Raw genomic sequence first — 17,559 nt, forward strand, 5'->3', positions numbered from 1 at the left:
ATAACAGCGACTTTTAACAGTAAATCATGCAAAGCTACTCTAGTATTAGAATAAAAATAATATGGAGCAGGAATGACTAGGATATATCCCCTTCAACTAATCCTATGGCTAATATTATTCAGCCTGCAGCTGGCTGCACTTGTAAATCTGCAGCTTCTAAACTTAGTGCTTGCAAACATAGCTGCCCCTCAGAAGTTGTCCTTCTCGTATAGGTTCTGTTTTAAAGCAGCCATGTCTCTACAGCGCCTTTGTGTGGGAGTACTTAGAGCCTGTCTGCTGTTCAGGGATCAAAGGTTCGTAAGAAACTCAGACACAAAGAGAAATGTAGCTTTGCAGCTCATTCCTCAAAATCACGAAGCTTTAAGAATTGAACTGGAACTGATCTGGAAAATGTGTGACTCAATTCTTTGCTTAAAATACAGAAAATATTCATCACTGTGCTATCAAGCACAGAGAAGACCTCGTCGCAGTATATCTTGTCTGGGATATTCAAAAAGATTAAAGTGTAAAGCACCACTTATAGTCCCTCGAGGGCGCAGAGAAGATGACACCACTGAGGGCAGCACCTTTATGACAGATACAAAAATCATCAGTACAAAACAGATGAGTTGAAGCTTTGCTTTCCAGTTCATCTGAAAGAGTGTTTGGTTTGATTTCACTCTTGTTTTTTTCTTTTGATGTGGTCGTTTTTTTAACCTGAGTTATTTTATTTCCATTTCACCTTCTCTTGTGTGACAGTCCTGGATTGACAGGGTCAGGTCATGAACGCACACCTCTCACTGTTCTCAAACATGTTCTGCACCACCGTCGCATGCTTCGCCGCCACTCCTGACTTCTTAATGCAGTCCCACTCTTTTTTTTTATAATTGAAGTCTTTATTTGTTTTTAACATTTCACAACACGAAAACAAACAAAACAACCAACAAACAACAACAGAAAAAAAAAATATATATATATATATAAAAAATATAATAATAATAAAAAAAATAAAATAAAAAAAACCCCTCAAATCAGTTAACTCAAATCTTTAAGTCATTCCCTTACTGAGTGCCTACACAAACAAACAGTGCAGCAAGCGTACAACATGACTAAAGATAATTGCCCTGACCAAATAAGTTCCAACCATCTCAGCCAAAAACACGTCCCCACGATTTGTCAAAACCCTCCCTATCATCATTAACCCTAGCCAAGAGTTTTTCATACGACACCATTTTCAGCATATTTTCTTTCCACCTATTATATTCTGGAGGAGACGGTTCCTTCCACACACTGAGAATAACTCGAGCCGCTGCGATCACCCCCACCTTTATAACCACAAAGTCATATTTTGAAACCCCAGGTAATACTGACCGATCCCCTAATAAGCACAGTCTTGGTGACAGGGGTATCATCAAACCAATCCACCTTCCTATTTTGTCCAATACTTTTTGCCAAAAGGGATAAACTTTCCCACATTCCCAAATAGCATGTATAAATGTCCCTGGATCTGAACTACATTTCCAGCATACATTACTGGGACTAATTCCCATTCTATAAAGTTTGGATGGAGTGAAGTACCACCTGTGTATTAATTTATACTGAGTAAATTTACCCCTGGCCTCTCTTATATATTTATCAGAGAATGACAAAATTCTGCGCCAGTCTTCTTTAGAAATTGCACAACCCAGATCCCTCTGCCATATAATCCTCAAGTTTTCACATATCTCTTTTTTTGGATTGTTAAACAGTTTGTAGAAAACAGCTGCTCTATGTGCTGTACTGGACAATTCTAAAAACTCCACCACCATATTCGAGCTTTGAGCAAATTTTCCTTTGGTAAAACAATCCCTTATTTGTAAATATTTCCAAAAATTATTTTCTCTTGTCAAACTGTATTTTCGGGTTATTTCAGCAAATGACATAAACACTCCCCCTGAGTAAAGATCACTTATCCTGCGTATGCCTTTGACAAGCCATTCCTTCCAGAACACAGTTTTCCGCCCAATCCTTACAGCAATATTGTTCCATAGCGAGGCATAAGGTTGTCTTAGATGAGATGCTCCACACAACTTGTGCACCTCCACCCAGACAGCTTTGGAATACCTGAGCACTGGGTTATCATGAGAGTCTTGTCCATTAGTTGCCGCGCCCTGCGAGAGAACATCCAAAGGTGTGAAGGGGCTCGCTAGTTCCTGTTCGATCTTCATCCAGCTCAGCTCAGAGCCCGATCCTGTCCAGTATTTGGCCAGTCTTGACAATTCAAAAGCTAAATTATACAACTTCACATTTGGGAGGGCCATTCCCCCAATGTCTTTAGAGGCCCACATTTTCTTTATATTCACTCTCGGCTTCTTGTTATTCCACAAAAAATCTTTGATTAACTTCTCAATTTGACCAAATATGTGCAAAGGAATTCGTACAGGTAACATCATGGAAACATAATTGAACTGTGGGACCACCATCATTTTAATCACATTAATTTTACCCCATAGTGTAAGATTCAATTCACCCCATTTATCCAGATTTGTTTTTATCTTTAGGAGGAGAGGTTCCACATTTGAAAGCATAATATCCTCCAAGTCGGGTTTTAATAATATTCCTAAATACTTCATACCTGAAGGTGAGTACTTAAAATTGAATGGAGTAACGCATCCAGAATGACATGATGCTGACAATGGCATGCCCTCTGACTTGTCCCAGTTTATCTTATAACCTGACAACCCTGAAAATGACTCAACACACGTGAGTAGCGCTGGTAGAGACTGCATGGGATCCGTCAATACTGCTAAGATGTCATCAGCATATACAAACAACTTGTGTTCCATACCCCCTGCATGAACACCTCTGACACCCCTGTTTGCTCGAATAGCCAAGGCCAGCGGTTCCAGAAATATTGTAAAAAGCAACGGGGACAAAGGGCACCCCTGTCGGGTCCCGCGAGTAAGATGAAAAAACCCTGACACCAATCCATTTGTCAAAACCGCTGCCCTTGGACTTGCATATACAGTTTTGACCCAATTACAAAACCCAGGCCCGAACCCGAACCTTGCGAGGGTCGTCATAAGGAAGCCCCATTCCACCCGATCAAAGGCCTTCTCAGCATCTAGCGAAAAGGCCGCAACCGGGGTTAGGTTAGATTCGCTTCTGTGCATGAGATGAAGAAGTCTTCTAATGTTATCACCTGAGGACCTATTTTTAATAAAGCCAACCTGGTCACCATTAATGATATCTGGTAATATTTGATCCAGGCGGGAGGCCAAAACCTTTGTCAAAATTTTGCAATCAACGCCCAAAAGGCTTACAGGCCGGTAATTTGCTGGGTCCGACAGATCCCTATCCTTTTTAGGAATAAGGGAGATCAGTGCTTCATTAAACGTACTCGGCAAGGAACCTATCTCCAATGCCTCAAGGTAAACTTTATGCAGGACTGGGGCTAAAATATCGATATATTTCTTATAATACTCAATCGGGAAGCCATCCAAGCCTGGCGATTTCCCATTCTTCATTAATAAGATCGCAGCCCTGACCTCTTCTTCCGTTATAGGCTCATCCAGTCTCGTTTTCTGTTCCCCAGAGAGAGTAGGTAATTGTAGACCTGAAAAAAATGTCTCCACCTCCCCTTCATCAAGCGCACCAGCAGACGTATACAAATCCTGATAAAATAATTGGAAAACTGAGTTTATTTCCTTCGATGAGGTTATCACTTGGCCGTCCTTCTTAATCATAGATATATTATTCAAATTATCTTGCTGCTTCAGTTGTCTTGCCAATAGTCTTCCACTCTTTTCGCCACCTTCATAAAATTTTGTTTTGAGCCTAAATAAGGCATATTCCGCCTTTTTGTTATAAATGTCATTCAACTGGTATTTTAATTTACATATAGTCTGATATTTATAATTTGAATATTGACTCGCTAAGTCCTTCTCCAACTCCCGTATTTCTTTATCCAAGGTTTCTACCCGTTCTAGATCACTTTTCTTAACTTTTGATGCGTATGCAATCATCTTTCCTCTTATATATGCTTTAGACCAGGGGTGGCCAACCCGCGGCTCTCGAGCCGCATGCGGCTCTTTGCCTGGTTTCATGCGGCTCTTACGTTCATATCAAAGTTTATGTTTGTGTTTTGATTTTTTTTTATGTTGTTGTTTTAAAATGTGCGCGTTCGCTTCGCTTGAGTTCAATACGGTATTTTCATCAAATGCGCATGTGTGTGAGATGAAAATACCGCAAAGTTTCCCAGTAGGAGCAAGTTCGCCCTTAAAATGGCAGGAAAAAAATGCACAGCAAAAAGAAAATATGAAGATGAACACAGGACGTTTTTAACAGAGTGGGAGAGTTTATATTTTTTTGTTGAACGCAATGGTAAGCCATTCTGCCTTATATGTCAGACGTCATTAGCGCATTTCAAAGCTTCAAATCTTCAGCGCCACTTCAGCTCACTCCATGCTAACATCGACCAGGAATTTCCAAAAGGGACTGAACTTCGCAAGCACGAGTTGGCCACTTTGAAAAGTCAGGCAGAAAAGCAGATACAGTTTTTCCAAAAATTTACGAAGCGGTCAGAGACCATAACGCTCGCATCCTATCAGCTGGCTTGGAACATTGCACGGGCTAAAAAGCCATACGATGAAGGGGAGTTCGTTAAAAAATGCCTCAGTGACGTTGTTGAAATCTTGTCTCCTGAAAACGACAAATTAAAACGCATGGTATCAGACGTCCAACTGTCCCGCCACACTGTTGAACACAGAATATCGGACATTAACACGGCTATTGAATCACAGTTGCACTCTGACCTTCAAGCATGTGAGTATTTTAGTGTCGCATTGGATGAGAGTTGTGATATACAAGACAAGCCTCAGTGGGCAATATTTGCACGGTCTGTTTCAAACGATTGTGTGATCAAAGAAGAACTCCTGGATATTGTGCCATTAAAAGACAGAACCCGTGGCATAGATGTGAAAGAAACCATGATGGCTGCATTTGAAAAAGCAAATCTGCCCATAACGAAATTAACTGCAATAGCCACGGATGGAGCACCAGCCATGATGGGATCTGTGAACGGGCTTGTGGGGCTGTGCAAAGCTGACCAAACTATTCCTGACTTTTGGAATTTCCACTGGACAGACTGAACCTGACCCTGCAGGGTAAGTTAAAAATGCTCCCTGACCTAGTGCAAAGTGTGTTTGCGTTTGTCAACAAACTGAAGCTGTTCAAGACACATATTCAAAAGGGAGATTTAACGCATTTTCCCACTCTGCTAAAAGCCAGCGGGCAAGTCGCCAGTGCTGCCCTGAGTAAGCAAAGAGCCAGATATGCAACGCTGATTGAAAACTTGCACGAAAGCAAAAGTAAATGCTATTGTAGATTATTATATTCTTGTTTGTGGACTTGGTTGAACTGAGAGTTTGTGTGTGTGAGACAGTGCACACAATGTTCATTGTTGAAAATGACTGGCCTGTGGTTTTAGTACTGTAGGAGTCCATTTCTGTCATTATCATGTTGGTGTGTGACATTTACAATAAATCTGGCTGAGCAGAGATGTGTGTGTGTGTGTGTGTGTGTGTGTGAGAGAGAGAGAGAGAGGGAGGAAAGGATGGGTGATGTTCATGTGTGCCCATGCGTATGATGTGGCTCTTTGCGGTAACACAGTAAAAAAAAAGTGGCTCTTGGTCTCTGACTGGTTGGCCACCCCTGCTCTAAGTCAACTCCTGCAGAAATTTCTCGGCCTCTTTTCCGTCTTTGAATGCTTTCTTTTGTCCGTTCCACGTGAAAACGAGCGTTGCAGGATACATCAGCCTATGCTTCACTTGTAGCTCCCGAAGACGCCTCTTCACCGGATTGAATGCCTTCCTCTTCTCCGCCAGCTCCTTTGTAACATCTTCAAAAAAGGAAAGCTTGGAGCCTTGCCAATCGACTCCACGCCTCTCTCTGGCCACCCGAAGCACTTTCTCCCTAGCAGATGAACGTAGAAAGCGGACATGTATCACCCTGGGAGGCTCGGTAGGTTCCGGCATTGGTACCGGGGAACGGTGGGCACGTTCAATTTCAAATTCACTTCCAGAAAGCTCAAATGCTTTGGCCAGTATCTCCATCACATATTTGTCCACGTTCCCGGGTGTCTCCACACCTTCTTTGAGTCCAATGATCCGTACATTATTCCTCCTGCTACGGTTTTCAAGGTCCTCCACTCGCGACCACAACGCGTCCATCCTCTTCTGGAATTTGTCCACTTTTGCCTCGGTAAGCACGCTGGCATCTTCCATGTCTGATATACGTTGTTCCGCCTCCCCTAACCTCACTTTTATATCTTCCACCGAATCTTTCAATTCTTTAGTGGCCTCTTTAATAGTGGTGACATCTTTTGCTACGACCTGAAGAGTAGCGTTCATCTTCTTCATTTCTTCAAAAATGTCTTTTTTGCTCTCGCTCCCTATACCGTCCTCAACTACTGGAGAGGCGGCCTCAGATGCAGATGCACTTTCGGGTGGTTCCGGAGCGAGGCTAATGCTAGCTTGCTTCTTCCTCGTGGTAGCTCCCTTAAAAAAGTTTGCTTTGTTGTTACCTGCCATTTTCCAAAGACGGTAATCCTTGAAAAGCTTCAAAGTCCACAAAGGGCGTCCAATTTACGACTACAGCTGGAGTGTATGTTTCCAGATTCAGAACATTAATCAACAGGCTTTAGGAGCGCCTCTAGTGTGCGGCCATCTTCTTCGGCGGTCCCACGTGACTCCAATGCAGTCCCACTCTTGACACAAACGCATTTCTCTAGATCCATAGAGAAACAGTGCAATTTCTTCTGGCCTCCTCTGTACTGATGCTCACTAATTGTCACCTTTCCCATAGCATAACTGTGACTCATCATATGGTTTTATGCAGCTCTGCACATCACCCTTGTTCTTAAAAACTGGAACCAGTACACTTCTCTTCTCAGAAGAGTGCAGCTGCGCGTCATTTCGCGCCAGTTTGCTGCACAGTCGTTTTCTAAAGCAGAAGCTGTCGGACTCGCTGAAGCAGTGGCTGTTTTATGACATGGACATATTCCCGTCTCTTCACTTTTCTGAAACAAGCAGACATGAACATTACAGTAATATGTAAAAACTATCGGCTGCTGTTAACAGCAGCAGTAATCTACTGAAGCGCCTGACACAGAGCATAGACGAACACTTCTGAGTGATCCTTGTTCATCATCCATAACACCGCGCAACTCCCGCTAAGCAGCAAAACCTGATTTTACTTCAGCAGCACAGAAAGCGTCTGAAGGTGAGCTTAAAAATGACTGCAGGCTACACTGTGGAAGAGATGCTGCCGCTGCGTTCTGCAGAGTCTCCGTCTTTAAAAAAAATGTATTTATTATGTAAAGAGTTTAATTTCTATTGTTTGTCCACTCAAGGTTTAGAGGGATTTTAAGAAGTATTTAGTTAAATTACTTATTGAGTAATTAAGTTACTTTTCAGACACAGTAATTAGATAAGTATTTTAAATACAATATTGATTAAGTAATTAGTAATTAGTAATTAATTACTTTTTTAAAGTAATTTACCCAACACTGCTCGGTAGCATATTTCTATCTCTATCTCAGTCTGCTGCTTATCCAGCTCAGTCTCTTTACCGAGCAGTACTTAGAGTCCTTTGACTTTGCCACATTTCTCTTTGCCAAACTCCTACAGTAGCTTACTCGTACTGCTGTCTGCTTTGACAGACACTATCTCTACTTTCAAGATCAGGCTTCAAACTTTCCTTTTTGCTAAAGCATATAGTTAGGGCTGGACCAGGTGACCCTGAATCCTCCCTTAGTTATGCTGCAATAGGCTGCCGGGGATTCCCATGATGCACTGGGTGTTTCTTCTTCACTCACCATGTATTAACAGACCTCTCTGCATTGAATCATATCTGTTATTAACCTCTGTCTCTCTTCCACAGCATGTCTTTATCCTGTCTTCCTTCTCTCACCCCAACCGGTCGCAGCAGATGGCCCCGCCCCTCCCTGAGCCTGGTTCTGCCGGAGGTTTCTTCCTGTTAAAAGGGAGTTTTTCCTTCCCACTGTCGCCAAAGTGCTGCTCATAGGGGGTCATATGACTGTTGGGTTTTTCTCTGTATGTATTATTGTAGGGTCGACCTTACAATATGAAGCACCTTGAGGCGACTGTTGTTGTGATTTGTCGCTGTATAAATAAAATTGAATTGAATTGAATAACTGATTCAGAGCAGTGAAGGCAGAGCCAGTAGCAGCTTGTCTAGCATGCAAGTCTCCCATTAATCAAAGACAAGATCTTTATTCACAATACATTTGTGCAAACAGTCAGATAAAGCTGCTGGCCTCTCAGGATGTGTCAACGCAATCAGGAGAAGCTCCATATTTCAGTGAAATCAGAGGCTGCTTCCTGATACAAACTGCAGACAGTAGTAGTTTGAAGTGTGGATGCAATAGCAGCCATTAAGAAAAGCTTATGGCTCTTATCACCCTTTGAGGTGAACGGAGATGGATCGCCTTCATTTGATTTTCATTGATGCCTATGTTTAGATTTGATTGGACAAGCAGTGCTTGCCTTGCTTGTCCGCACTGATCACCACTGGGTTACTAATAAAGTTTGTGGCTAACCAGGCTTGCTTACATTATCTAATATCCCTCTGAGGCAGAAACATTCATGTAGAAACAACAATTTTTATATACAGCATATGATTGCAAGGTCAAGAGTTTAAAGCCTATGCTGCTAGTCTAATTTCATTGAAGCTGGCTTGCTAAATTAAAACTGGCAGTAAGGAGCTGAATATAAACAACTCTGAGGCACTTGCTGAAAGTAGATGCTGTGATGTTGAAATGACTGACATTTTAAGCAGGAAAAGCAGGTGGTTCAACCTGGCCATGCTGAAGACTATATGAATGTGAAACAGGGTGGTGTTAAAAGTATATACACATGCTGGCAAACACTGCATGAGTAAAAAGATTGTCAGCTCTTGAAACAAGCCTCTTGAACAGCATCCTGGGAGCTGATGATTGGGCAATTCTGCTTTCAAAGACCTTTACTGTGCAGAAAGCCACCAAATAACCTAACAGAGAAATCTGGACTCTCACGCATAAGAGCTCCTCAATTATTGGCACAAATGATGCCTTTGATCACAACAGGCAACAGTTTGCACTGCAGAGATCATCCAGGTAAAGTTGTGCTTGCTTTAAAATGGCTCCTCTGCTGTGATCCTGCTCGTTCTGAAGACACATCTGACACAAGAGCAGCGGTTTTTCACTGAGTGGTATTTTCTTTTTGGGATTTGTTATTCATATACAGCAGAATACTATGTTACGCGTACTATGTTTGTTTGTAATGAAACTGAACACAGAATTGCCAAAACCAAGTGTGCTGCCATAACCTCCTGTCTGAAACGCACAGAGCAGAAATAATCAGATTTAAAGTCTGGTATAAAAATGTTCCTTTGTTGTGTCAATTTTTAACTCACCTGTTTAAATTGTATGAGGGCTTGAATATGCATAATTAAAAGTATGGCATCTTTGAATGGCAGGTGGGCGCTGTCAAAGGGTGCTCTCTGTCAGGCATCACAGGAGCTAAATGGAGTCAACATCAGAAATCATCTTACAGCTCTGTTAAAAGCTCTGTTGTAGCTAATTTCACTCTTCATAACAACTGAAACTGAGTGGAATACATTAACAGTTCAGTCTGAAATCAGTCGAATGTGACTGGCAGATAATCTCCTTCTGAGCTCTTCATGCACTACCCAAAAACTCATCTATCTCTGTACATCTGGGCTTAAAGCTCGGCGTGTGGGCTACATTAATTCAAGTCTGCAAACTGGTTCTTTCAACCATGCTTCATGTGTTTAAATTAATACACAGTTTGCAGCCTTTCCAAGAATTCTAGCTTTGGTGAGTGAGGTTCTAGCATTTATTAGTCTCTTTCTTAGCATTAATTAGCAGGTGTCTCTGTTTGTGCGTTACACCTGTACAGTCTATGTGTATGACAAGCAAACTGGCATTAGCTGATGACTAAGTAGCTCATAATATTGGTTTGTTATTGCTTTTGGTGGATTTAAGTCCTAAACAAGATCTTGAGTTTCACCTCATGTCACACCGTCCAAATACAGCCTGTCATAAGGTTTAATATAACCTCTATGTTAATGTAGGTTCTTGATATATTTTGGTCTCCAGCGAGACAAGCACACCTCTGTTGCTAACAGAGACTGGCATAGCAAAAGGAAAGCTGACAAGACAAGCAGGAGACACCTATTTTTACCGGCTCTAATATTTAGAATCAAAGAAATAAAAGGAAAAGTCTTTACATAAAATAAGAGACTGGACGTTGACGATTGGATGTCACATGAAATCATCCTTTTCTTGCCAAACTAGTGTAGAAAGAGTTCAGGAAGAGATTGTCTGTGACACATTAGGTTCAGCTGAAGGAACAATGAATTACACTTCAGTTTTCAGACTCTTCTCTAAACTCTTTCAGTGGGGAGCAGTGCTGTCTGCACAGCTGTGATATAGCATTACATTATATATTATATTCTAACATTATTGTCATTAATGATCAGACGTTAAGAAACCTAAAGGGAGCGTGTGGAGGCCCCTGGAAACGATTTTGATTTATGGGCTCCAGAAACAGCAGCACAGCCCCCGTCTTTGATTTATAGGCTGAACCAGCTGAGGACTGAGGCCCATGTTTCCAGCTGCTGTATCACACAACACTAACCAGAGCGTTTACTTTGGAACCTACGAGAAATCAATGAATACACGGCGTTTGGTAAATATTGACACACACGTGTTGTTTAAGCAGTATAAATACTCTACAGCTGCTGTTACAATTACTTTCAACTTTAAAGTCATTAGATGAAGTGCTATAGACAAAACAGCTGTCAGTAATTATTCAGTTAACTGCCTGTAAGCTATACATGGCCGCCGGTCATAAGTTCAGTAATTTTTTGTTTAAAAACGACCGTTTAGAGAGAACAAAAAAGATGTTTGCAGACAACGGTGTTCTCGTTAGGACCTCATCAGATCTGTGATATTCTTTCACATACAGCAGTTTCTGTGCTGGGATGAGAAATAACTCCTCACTGCTGCTAACCTCAGTGTGACAGAACTTGTGTGTTAGCAGAATATTAATCCTCCTGGGTCGTGTGCTGTTAAGCCTCCAGAGGCACTCGCTGCTTCACCACTGTAACCTGCTTCTGTCAGGATATTTATTTCAGTTTGGCTTCAGCTACCCTCCTCTAACAAGTGTTTTACATGAATTTGCTGCTACATGAGGAATAAGGGAAGGTTTGCTGAAGAAAATAAAGACAGCATTTAATGCCACATTTTCTTTATCAAGGCTAAATGCTGCTCTGAAAACATTTGTCATGTTCTTATTTACATCTTGAGCTTCTTCAGAAGATGAGTGCAAAAACCGTATGTATAAATTTAAAAACTACATAGAAAGGGTGTACTAAAAAGCTAAGCCTCAAACTGCGACCTCAGTACAACAAACATCTTGTGTCTTTTAGTTTTTGATGACAGACTGGACCCTCTTGGGGATGGGTGATACCAATCTCTCACACAAGGTTTTGTTGCTCTGCTTTCCACTTTGAAAAACACCAGAAGTGTTCAGATTCAAGCCAAATGACAGGTCGCACGTTCCCTCCTTTTAAACAGTCTCAGCTGTTTCAGTGTTTTTGGGATCTTTGTAAAAAATGATGTTCCTCTTCTTTCAAGCTTCATGAAACTACGAGGGGTTTTCCCCATTTCTCCACCATGCAATCCTACGTAAGCACACTCCCACCCGATGCTTTGCACTCAGCACAGTCACTGCAGTAGTGCCAGTCAGGTACCCGTTTAAGTCCAAAGTATCCTTTTGGTTTAATCCAACCGATGGTTCTGCTGCTCCATCACATTTGCTTAATCATGCTCCTTCGTGAGCAGTGGTTGTCTTTAGCATTAAACTCCATCACATAGGTGACAATCATTAAACACCACATCTATAATGTCATGCGCAGGTAGGTCTGTAAGCTTTTGGACAGTGAAACATTTGTTTTTTAATTTAGTTTCTTTACACCACTACAGTCGCTTTTAAAACCAAGTAATGAACACGTGATTGAAGACTTTCAGCTGGAATTTAAGGGCTTTAAGATAAGATAAGATAAGATAAGATAACCTTTATTAGTCCCACACGTGGGAAATTTGTTTTGTCACAGCAGGAAGTGGACAGTGCAAAAGTTATGAGGCAAAAATTAGAATACAATAAGAATAAATACAGTACACAACTGTACAGAATAGAATAAAATAAAATACTATATACAGTAGAATAAAATAAAATAAATATACAATAAGATAAAAATAGAATACAAATACAAATACTATATACAACTGAGTAAAAATACAACGATGACAGAAAAGATTATTGCACTTAGTGTTATTGCACATGTGTGGATGTGTGTGTTTGTTCAGTTAAAGTCTTTGTTGTGGAGTCTGACAGCAGTGGGGAGGAAAGACCTGCGAAATCTCTCCGTCCCACACCGTGGGTGCCGCAGTCTCCCACTGAAGGAGCTGCTCAGTGCTGTCACAGTCTGCTGCATGGGGTGGGAGATGTTGTCCATCAGGGATGACAGCTTAGCCGCCGTTCTCCTGTCACTCACCACCTCCACTGGGTCCAGAGGGCATCCTAGAACAGAGCTGGCCCTTCGGATCACCCTGTTCAGTCTCTTCCTGTCCCCAGCAGAGATGCTGCCGCCCCAGCAGACCACACCATAAAAGATAGCAGAAGCCACCACAGAGTCATAGAAGGTCTTCAGGAGTGGGCCCTCCACTCCAAACGACCTGAGTCTCCGCAGCAGGTACAGCCTGCTCTGCCCTTTCCTGTAGAGGGCGTCTGAGTTATGAGTCCAGTCCAGTCTGTTGTTCAGATGAACACCAAGGTACCTGTAGCTGTCCACAGCCTCAATGTCCATACCTTGGATGTTCAGTGGTTGCAGTGGAGAATGCTTGTGCCTGCGGAAGTCTACCACCAGCTCCTTGGTTTTACTGGCGTTGATCTGGAGGTAGTTCAGCTGGCACCAGTCCACAAAGTCTTGAGTCAGTCCTCTGTACTCCTTGTCGTCCCCATCAGTGATGAGGCCGACTATTGCAGAGTCATCAGAGAACTTCTGCAGGAAGCACTGGGTGGAATTGTGGGAGAAGTCTGCAGTGTAGATGGTGAAGAGGAACGGAGCCAGAACCGTTCCCTGTGGGGCCCCCGTACTGCAGACGACCCTGTCCGACACACAGCCCTGAGTCCTCACATACTGTGGTCGGTCGGTGAGGTAGTCCAGGATCCAGGTAGTGAGGTGATGGTCCACTCCAGAGTTCTCCAGCTTGTCCTTCAGAACCGAGGGAAGAATGGTGTTGAAGGCACTGGAGAAATCAAAGAACATGATTCTCACAGTGCTTCCAGCGGTCTCCAGGTGAGCGAGGGAACGATGTAGGAGGTGAATGACGGCATCATCCGCTCCAATGCCAGGCTGGTAGGCAAACTGAAGTGGGTCCAGTGATGAGCTTGTTAGGCGCCGAAGCTGAGCCAGGACCAACCGCTCCAGGGTCTTCATCAGGTGGGATGTCAGAGCCACCGGCCTGTAGCTGTTGAGGTCCTTGCCAAAAGTGATGGATTAACCGAATCACCTGATCCTGGGTCACACTGGGAGCTCCGCTGAACCGCTACCAGCTGCAGCGTCAACACTTGGAACCAACTGTAGCTCTTTTCTCTCCACATTTGTTATGAAATAACAAAAATAAGGTAACAGGCCTCACCTGTCCCACAAGAAAATGTGGGACCGTCTAAAAATGACTGTAATTACCACACAGTTAAGGTGGAACTTAAGTCGATTGTAATAAAGCAGAAAGTGATGTATAGAAGAAAAATAACAAAAACAATCCCGGTGTCCAAAAAAATAAACAACTGGATCGAACTGTAAACTGTGCCTTCTGTTATTAGCAGTGTAGCGCTCAGATAGACTATCAATAAAAGGTAGACATGGCAATCATGATGTCAGCCATTGATTAGTGAAGCTCAATTCTGAAACCTCGAGCTGAGGATTTTCATCATCACCTTCTGGGTATATTGATGTTGCATGGACACGATGAGCAATGTGCAGATCTGAATATGAAACAGGCAGAAACTTCAAGCTTACAGTGCACCAACATTTCCAGTCACACTAAAAACACAGTCGACTTTACTGCATTTCTTTACCTTCAATGTGAAAGTCATTTACGAAATGGAAATCATGTTATATCCAGTAACTTGAAACTAGCAAGTGACCGAATAAATTCATCAGGGAAGTTTTTACTGAGGTCACAGGTCAAGTGAGCAGCAGGGAAACTTTCTTGTAGGCGTCTATGCAATCATACTTTGTATAACTTCCAGAGAAGTCGTCCCTGCAAAAGAAAGATTGCAGGTATAAGGATTTGCAGACCTCTGGGATCTATCTACAGTGATGTGGAGAAAAATCTAGAGGAATTAAGAGTAAGAATAAAGGTGCAGTTAGTCAAACCCATTGACAGGTGTCCTTCACCTGTAGATGAAAAACGCAGCAATGTGACATGTCATCAGTTAATATTCTTACTAAATATTTTTTTGATACCTCATTAAGGATAAGGATACGCTTTATCTGTCAGTTGCAGTTGCCTGCAGCTGAGATGACAGACCCAGTCGACCATACAGACAATATACAGACTTACATTGGGGAGACAGGTCAGGCGAGGCAGCAAAAAAAGGGATAGACAGTGAAATATGTAACATATGGGGGCAAAGTCAGGAGAAAAAAAGGGTTCTGCCCATGATGACTTCCAACCAGTGAGTCATCATGAGGAGAAAACACAAAAACTCCATAGCACATAAAGAAGCACAGATATCATCACACTGTAACGCCATGAAACACAGACAAGCAACATAAGGGCGGGGGTACGCCGATGTACGCCTCCAGCTGAGCGGGTGTCTCCATCGGTTCAGCTTGAGAAAGTGTCCTGTAGCCAAGAGCCCTGTTATCATGGGTCCGAATAAGTAGATGTCTTCAATGTCTTCGATAGACAGTCTCACCAGGACACGCCACTTCTGCCACCTGTCCATCGTGTATCCAGCAAGTGACACTCGGGCTCTCCCGAACCCAGGCTTCTCGTCAAGAATAGAGTGTCAATTGCATTAAGGGACCAGTTGATCAAATCCATAGTTCTTCTTTAGTTTTAGAGAACAAGAGTGAGAAAGAGACTCTCTCAGGGTTAGAGTCAGACAAGACAAGGACATAGAAGCAGCAGCAGGGAAGATAAGGGAAGGAGAGGGTGAAAGATGTGTCCGCCTCCTCCAAGAGCCAGAAGATATATAATATATATATTACACCTGCTTTTTTTCTTTTCTTTCACAAATGAACAAGCTGATATTTGACAAGAGACACCCAGACTGGCTAACTGATGTCTGGAGAGTCCTGATCCCCAAGGATCCCCAGAAGGCCCTGTCCCATCCAACTACCAGCCAATAACCTGCCTCAGTACCACATGGAAGCTCCTGTCAGGTATCATAGTGGCTAAGATGAACACACACGGCTCAGTGCATAAGCGGGGCGCAGAAAGGAGTTGGCAGGAATACCAGAGGGGTGAAAAATTGGACCAATGAAGAGGCCGCTGGGAAAGCCGCAACCACCCAAGACCTGCAGAGGGTCAGGCTGAGGAGTCAGCTGAATGGATAAAACAAGATCTAGGGAATCCACACCTACGCCCTGCTGCTGATCAAGCACCCTGCTAGGATAGTAAGATGACCAAAGGAGGCTATAGAGGCCACTGACATCAAGACAGGGAAGCTCCTGACCAATCATGGAGAATTTCACCCCAAATAAAGCACCCTGAGACTTCACACTGAGCAAAACCACTGCCCAAGATGAGAAAACAAACATCCATGAGGACATCAGGAAGATCACAGACGACCATGTGATTCATGAATACCTCAGGCAAGAGGAAGAACCATCATGCAAGGACAGGCCCCCTCATACTATGTACCACCCGCAGATAGAAGAAGTGGCTGACATCCAGAAATCCTACCAGTGGCTGGAAAAGGTGGACTGAAAGACAGCACAGAGGCACTAATCATGGCAGCACAGGAACAGAGGAAGACGGCCATAGTGATAGATGTAGCTATACCAAGTGTTAGCAACGTGAGAAAGAAGGAATACAAGAAGCTGTACAAGTGCCAAGGGCTCAGAGAAGAGGTGCAGAAGCTGTAGAGAGTGAAGGTAAGTGTGGTCCCAGTGGTAATCGGAGCACTCGGTGCAGTGACCCCCCAGGTTATGGGAGTGGCTCCAGCAGATCCTGCAACAACATCTGAGACCTCTGTCCCGATACTGAAGAACCTCAAGCTCCCGGCGCTCTGGTAGAGGGCCTGAGCTTGAAGGATAAAAGAGCGCCCACAGGCTCACCATAGCGTGATCGCTCTGTACTCACTTTTTTTGCTTCTGTTTTTTTATATTGGGTAACATGAGCAGCTGCTTTAATGTTTACAATTTTATAAATTGCTGGTGAACTGGGAGCATTTAGCAGCTAACAAGAAAGATATTTCCCTGAGGACCAGGCAGAGACTAAACTAGCTCTGATGAACTAGGACATGTTGATGTTTTAAAAGATTTGACTTGGCATGACTGTGATGGGGGGAACTATGGATAAAATAAGCAGCTACAGCTCATCAGGAGCTGTGTAACAGTCTGGCAGTCGTTTGGACTCACAATATTTTTTAAGTTAGTTCAAAGCAGCTGCCTCACTTGTGTGGATTGCTGACATTTGAGAGAATATGGAGTATATGGTGTAGACCAGCGTGCTTTCACTCTTTGGTTTCTTTATTTCATGACTTGTTTGGTGTGAGGGGACAATGATCCCTGGTGACAGCAGTGTTTACTGGAGTTGTCATTTGATGTTGAGTCCTTAAAATCAAAGCAGGTTACCATAGAGAAAAAAATCAGCAGCACAATTTGAACCATATGGGAACAAAATGTTCTAAAATTATAAATATTTAGAAAGTCTTTATTACTATTGATCTAACTAACATGATTTGCTGTGAAAATCTTCGTACTGCATGCATTCATTCATTGCCTTACAATATTTTGGAGGTGACTCATATCTGCATTCATGTTAAATTAAAGGGAGGAGTGTCAGCGCTCTCAGGGATACACCGATGAAGCACGGCACTGAGAGGATGTTTGGTCACATCTGGCGCTCTGAAACAGGTGCGTCATTCCTCTGAAACATTAACATCTTAAGGATGTTTCTGTATAACTATAGCTGTTACTTTGTGCCATATTCTCTTAGATTACAGGATATATATAATATAATATGTGTATGAATAAGCTGTTTAGTCATGCACAAGCAGTAAGAGCTTGGTGTGCACTGCTGACAATAACATAAACTCGAATCATGTTTCTGAATCTCACAGCAGATATTTTCCTGTTGGCTTTATTAAACAGTGATCACTGTTTGTAAGTCAGCCTGAAGGGTTTTTATTGAGAATGCTCTGAATTCACAGGGAATTCCCACCCTAGGTGGATGCCAAAGTATAAATAACACATCAGCAGCTAGAGCACCATTAT

The sequence above is a fragment of the Rhamphochromis longiceps genome, linkage group LG15, assembly GCF_057381845.1.
Source record: "Rhamphochromis longiceps isolate RC_006_pf linkage group LG15, R_longiceps_female_GT1.1, whole genome shotgun sequence".
NCBI lineage: Eukaryota > Metazoa > Chordata > Actinopteri > Cichliformes > Cichlidae > Rhamphochromis > Rhamphochromis longiceps.